At 41.0% G+C, this 6736-nt stretch overlaps 1 non-coding gene across 1 annotated transcript; it reads left to right on the forward strand.

The window, feature by feature from the left end:
- Positions 1 to 5489: 5489 nt before the first annotated feature.
- On the forward strand, positions 5490 to 5630 carry LOC126000472 (U8 small nucleolar RNA). Its single transcript, XR_007492762.1, has one exon. It is a non-coding gene; the product is annotated as a U8 small nucleolar RNA (small nucleolar RNA).
- The last annotated feature ends 1106 nt before the right edge of the window (positions 5631 to 6736 follow it).

Raw genomic sequence — 6736 nt, forward strand, 5'->3', positions numbered from 1 at the left:
ACCGGGTCGATGGGATTCGGGACTGACTTACCAAAACCTACGCGCTTCGGGATCTTCATTTTTCTGGCTTTGGCGGGCTCCCTCGGCGACTATCCAGAAAAAGCCACCTCACCTCGGAGAGGGAAAGGGAATTGAGGAGAGGGACAGGGAGAGGGAGAGGGAGGGAGAGGGAGGTAGAGGGAGAGGGAGGTAGAGGGAGAGGGAGGGAGAGGGAGCCGTCCTGCCAGGGCGACTGCTCAACGAAAAACATGGCGCCTCCCTCGTGCACCGGAAACACCCCCCTCCCCCTCCCGACCGTTAAACTGCCGTCCAAGCCCAGGAGGGGGGCGGCTTAGGACAGAGCTCCGCCTGAAATGTCTCCACGTTGTCCAGCTACCCCTTCCCCAGCATATATCAGTCACTGATGACCAAATAAAATACGCAGTGAGTGGAGAAATGAAAAATATAAATCAGGACTAGCAACTGCCCCGCTCTTTTCCTTTCTGCACCCCTCTGGTCCAGCCACACATACTCTGACCCAGGCAGGCTTCCTTCTCATCTGCACATGCGCAGGCTCTGAAGAAAGACTCCAGGCAGACGCCAAAGAAAGACACCAGGCAGGCGCTCTTCTCATCTGCACATGCGCAGACTCCAATGCAAGATGCCAGGCAGGCGCTCTTCTCATCTGCACATGCCCAGACACCAGGCAGGCGCTCTTCTCATCTACACATGCGCAGACACCGGCAGGTGCTCTTCTCATCTGTACATGCGCAGACACTGACGCAAGAGACCAAGACGCCAGCAGGCGCTCTTCTCATCTGCACAAGCGCAGACGCACACGCAACACCAGGGAGCCACCACAGATCTTTCTTCTGGGACCTCGTGCATCCTTCACCTTATGCTTGTACTTTGGGGCCACACCCCTCAGTGATCTATTCAGAGATTTTTAAAACAATATTTATATTCCGCTTGTTGCCTAAATACTGCTTGGGTATGTGATTTTTTTTAAAACGGTAGAGGAGAGGAATGGACTGATAATACAGCTGGGAATAGCATTTTCCTTACACACGACTGACCCAGATTCTAGCCCAACCAGGAGTGATCCCTGAGCACAGAGCTAGGAATAAACAATGAGCAGTGCCAGCTCTAGCATCATATATATATATATATAGGGCTGGACCAGCGAGGGAACCATTAGGGTGTTTGCCTTGCACGTGCTAACCTAGAATGGACAGCTGTTCAATACCCAGACATCCCATATGGTCCCCAAGCCTGGAGCGATTTCTGAGCGCATAGCCATGGTAACCCCTGACCGTCCATGAGTTTTGCTGCTAATTGTACTTTGCTTTCAAGAGTTAGGTGACTTTATAGCATTGGCTGCTTGCACAGACATGGTGGTAAGCTGTGGATCTTGGATGTGGCTGCTAGGACTTCTGGATGTACAGGAATTCAGGAGAGGTGGTCTTCCAAGATTCCAAACCTTCCCTAAAGATGTCAGCCACAAAACCAGCATACCTGGAATTTTTTGGTGGTTAGGAATCTCTGCAGAGATTAATGGAAAAGCAGTTAAACTGGACTATTGACTGGATGAAGACATGATCACCTGTGAGATTGATATATTCAAATGCTTTTACAAGTCATAGTGACTCTTTCAAGAGCTATATGAGTCTAAGGTATTGGTTACTTGCATAAGCACGAACGAAGGCTGTGGATCACACCATGACTGCCAAGATTTCTGGAAGTACATAAGGTCTCTCTTTTTTTTTTTTTTTTTTTGGTTTTCGGGTTACACCCGGCAGTGCTCAGGGGTTACTCCTGGCTGTACATCAGAAATCGCTCCTGGCAGGCCAAGGGACCATATGGGATGCCAGGATTTGAACCACAGACTTTCTGTATGCAGGGCAAACACTCCACCTCCATGCTATCTCTCCAGCCCCAAGATCTCATTTTTCACCATCCATTTTACCAGTGCAATGAGTTCTTGCAACAGATACCATCTGTGGTCTACCACTGTCACATCCACACAGACCAGAAGCACTGAGCTAGCACTCTACTTTCACCTCTTTTGAGCCTGTTAGCCACCCATCATCTGGGAGGTCCAGTTTCCTTCATTTGAATTGAGGCAGAAGTTTGAATACAACTGAAAGATGGGAGTTATTAAAAGCCTACTTCTTAAATTGAGTCACAACCTTCCATTGCTTGATAAGAAAGTCTTGGTTACAGTCACTTAGTTTCATGGCTGCTTTTCTTTCCTAGACAACCTGAGAATATCTACATGATCTCAGGACATCCTGTCTATATAATTGTGAACAACAGATAGGAATATGGGTGGTTCTTTGCTCTTTGTCCATGTCCACAGGAGACCAATACAGGCATCTTTCCTTATGTGTTACTAGAGGGTTAATTCCTAAAATATATTTGAACTAGATGTTGGCCCACATTTACCTCAGAACATGTTGATTTATTTTCTGTCCCTAAAAATAGCTGCTTCATCCATGACCTGTTTGTTCCATGAGAAGACACCAAAACCTGGTGACACTCCACACAATGACAGGGCATTGAATACGATTTTTATATCTATAGCATGTTGCTATTGTAAGTGCTGCTGCACTGACAAGACAGCATTATCATAGATGGCATGCCCTGAAATCTCCCCAGAAAGAGGAATCTCTCCACAGTTCAAGAATCTTTCAAGGAATGGGGCATTGTTCAAAGTCGAAAGAAATCAAAGCTTTTCCAGCTCCTTTCCTGACATCACAAGGTAAGTGGAAGAAGGTAAAATTGAGTTTGTTCTTTGATGCTAGTAAGGAAATTAAAGGAAAATATCCTGGAAAGCAGCAGAACATTTTCTCCACTGACACATCCCAACTATGCACATAAAACATAGCACCACCATCATTCAACAAAGTGGTTATCCGACTATTAGAATCTCTATACATTAAGTCTTTACTAGACTAAGATCCAGAACAAGATTCAGTAGAAAAATGTTGGTTTCATGTGATCCATCTCTGCTTAAGTGCCTCTTGAGAGCTATTTCTATGAATCCAGTTGCATTGACTTTCCTTTATTAATTGCTTCTGCACACTGCTGCTGGGCAGTTGGGATTTCTAACTAGTGAATACTATCCTTGCGATAGAAAAGTTAAATTGAATTGTTTGGAAACCCTAGAGTGGTTTGACTTCTCCAAGACTGAAGGGAACATTACCAACATGGAGTCCAGGATGGCAAAAAGGTTCATTTGCTACAAATATTAGTCTCCCAGATTGGGATGGAGTTTTTATTTGTCACATCAACTCTGGTCTTGACATTAGCCACCAAATTTCAGGATTGGAGACAGAGCCTGAATAGACAGCAAGAACTGACAAAAGGGTATTGAGTCTGTAAGCATTTGTAAGTTTGTCATGTGGTATTTTTTCCAGAAGGGCACTAGGAATCAAAACCACCACCCCATCAGAAAATGGCAAATTAGAGCCAGTTAGTTCAAAGAATTTGAACGACCAGTCTTTTGAAGACCAGAAGAGTAGAGTTCCTCCTGTGCTCTAATGTTTTTTGAAAATACACTGCTTAGATTTTTTGTTTCATTCTGTGCTACCAGACCCTACTAGATCAAAGGTGCACATCAGAGTACCTATTTTAGAGATACCTACTACAGACACAGAATTTTTTATATCTTGATTATTATAAATGCTTTCACGAACAAAGTACTGAATTATATTAATAAAATTTATAGCAGTCAATGACTCTATATGAATGGGAAATTCAAAAAGAGTGGAAATCTCCGTTAACTCACATGTAAGGCATTAAAAAAACAGACACATTGCTGGGTCATGATTCTCTATAGTTCATTATTATGTCTTGATTCATTCTTTCCCTTTAAAGGAATTGATTCTAAGTTAAGTAACCCTATAATCCAAATATCAACATGTTCAGAAATCATTTCCTACATGGGCTATTATTCAAAGCATATTTTTTCAGATGATTCATTTACCTAAATTATTTTTATTCTTTTAATTGATCCTTCAGACTCTAACATTTTGACCTCTTTAAAAATGTGCTGAAGCAAGAGAGTAGGCAGGAAGCCATAGGGTACTTCTGGCCTGAACTGTGCAGAAGAATGAGCTTCTCTGTTTGCCCATGCAGATCAGAGTTTATGTTCAGGGTACTCAACATAATTTCTTACCCACAAAAGCTTGCTTTAGCCTCCAAGGCAATGAGGAAAACTGACAGAGAATTAGGAAAGAAACTCCTTGAGTCTATAAAAGAAATCATGATAAAGCAACACAAAATCCCCTTACCTTGCAGGTAAAATATTGAAATCTTCAGACTCAATCAATAGTAACCACCTATATAACCTGTCTGAAATGGACTTCAGAGTATAAAGGTTTAGGATGTTCAACAAGCTCAAAGGAACAATGGGACAAGTTTACTACCAGTATAACACAATAGGATATGTTAGCATAAATGAGAAAAAATATATGAAAAATGTCATAAAGTAAAAGCTTGGAAGGGGAAGATAAAATTCAGTGGAAGCTTTCACAAATTGTAATAGCTGCTGTAGAAACATAAATGAGCTTGAAGATGAAATGCCGAAAACCTTTAGAAAACACAACATGAAAAAAGGCCTCAAAAATCATTGAAGGGATGAAAAGAGAACTTTAGAATAAATTCAACAGAAACAACGTAAAAAACATTGAGGACCCAGACAGCTAAGAAGAAAATTTATATGAAGAAGCAACAGTCAACGATTGTTATTGCTGAGAAGTTTCCAGAGCTGAAGTATGTATTCACCCACATTCTGCATGCTCAAAGGGTATTAACTAAAAGTGACACAAATAAAAACACACCAAGGAATATGCTAATCACTGTGATAAAAAGCACAGATAGAATCTGAAAGCACCAAGGAAAAAAGAATTCAATACAAAGAAGCCTCAGTAATGTCCCACATGTCATAATCCCACCCCAGGATAATCAGGTCTGTAGAAGGTTCAAGGCAGGAAATAAACCAAACCTAGCTGTAAAGAGTGAAACGTGTGATCTTTGAGTGTTTCACCTCATGGAGCCAGAGAGAGAGGCCTACCAAAAATGCAAGTTTTATTAAGTACCAGAATCTACAACTAGTAAGGGAAAGAGGAGAGTGGCAGAGGAATGACTTCTCTGTTCCAACAACTAGGTGGCTTTCAAAATGTAAAGAGAGGGGGAAGGACCAGAAGCCAGCTTTGTTTAGGATGAAAACAGGTTGTAACCGAATAAGCAGATTCACAGGAGATTTACCAATAGAAACCATCCAGGCCTGAAGACAGTATAATATAGTGGGGGAAAAAGCTCATTGAAATGAATACCTCACCAAGGATACTTTACTATGCCAGAATTTACCAAGTCAGAATCGTATTCAATGTGAAGGTGCCATAAACAAATTGACAGATAAACAACTCAGAAAACTTTATAGACTTGAAGCCACCTTTAAGATACAAACTGAAGGGGCTACTTTAATTTTTTAATAAAAGACAAACCCCAAAGGTAGGATAATCCTTACCTGTTCCTCCTCCTCAGGGTGGAGTGCAGCGAGAAAATGATGAGCTGAGCCCACATGACCCACGATTAACGCCTCCTGGCAGTCTGGGTCTGCAACATCCCTATTGCTCCTATCTGATTCGGGGGAAAATAAAAGACAAACCCCACAAACACATCAAATTTCAGTAGAGAGATGGCTGAAAACTCTATAGCATTATTCTCTCTCAATGTCAATAGACTAAATACACCATTTAAGAGACATGGTGTGGCAGGATCAATTAGGAAACTTAACCCAACTTTCTGCTGCCTACAAGAAACACATGTGACCTGTTAGAGCACAGACTTAAAGTCAAAGGTTGGAAGACAATTCTTCAAGCAACTGTCTAACAAAGACAGAGGTGAACATACGAGTATCAGACAACTTAGACTCTGGCTCAAAAAGGTTAGAAAAGATTGGGAAGATAATTTCTTAATGATAAAAGGACATGTACACCACAAAGTATTCACACTTTTTAATATATATATATATATACACCTAATGCAGGACCAAGAAAACACTTAAAACAACTGCTAAAAGTCTTGAAGGAAGCCTTGTACGAAACTTGAAGGATGGTACCACAGTAGTAGGAGGCTTCAACACCACTCTCTTTGTCACCTTTGACTAGATTAACTAGATTTAAGTTCAGTGAGGAAATACTTAACGTGAAGGAAGAAATGAAGAGAGGGGCTTAGTTGATATACAGAGAGGTTTTCAAGCACAAAGCCCAAATACACTTTCTTCTTTATGAAAATGGGATATTCTCCAGAATTAGACCTCATGTTGAGACACAAAACATACACCCACATTGTCAAGATAATAGAAATCATAGTAACTGCCTTCTCAGACCATGATACAAATGAAATAAATATTAATCACAAATAGAAATGGAGAAGCAACATAAACACCTGGAACCTAATTAGCTTACTACTGAACAACTAGTAGGTAAGACAGGAAATCAAAAGAATTTTGAAACAAATGGAAATGAGAAATCAAGATACCAGAACTGTGGGGCACTGTAAGAGCAGTATTAAGATGAAAATTCAGAGCTTTGAAATCTGATGAGAAAGGAAGAAAGGGCCCACAAAAATAACCTGACAGTATAAGTTAAAATATTGGAAAATGCAAATGAAGTCACCATATCTGCACCAGGCCAGCTCTATAGACTTTTTTATTGAAATACATGTATAACAAGTAGTGAAAATTATG

Source organism: Suncus etruscus, assembly GCF_024139225.1.
Source record: "Suncus etruscus isolate mSunEtr1 chromosome 15 unlocalized genomic scaffold, mSunEtr1.pri.cur SUPER_15_unloc_15, whole genome shotgun sequence".
Classification (NCBI taxonomy): Eukaryota; Metazoa; Chordata; class Mammalia; order Eulipotyphla; family Soricidae; genus Suncus; species Suncus etruscus.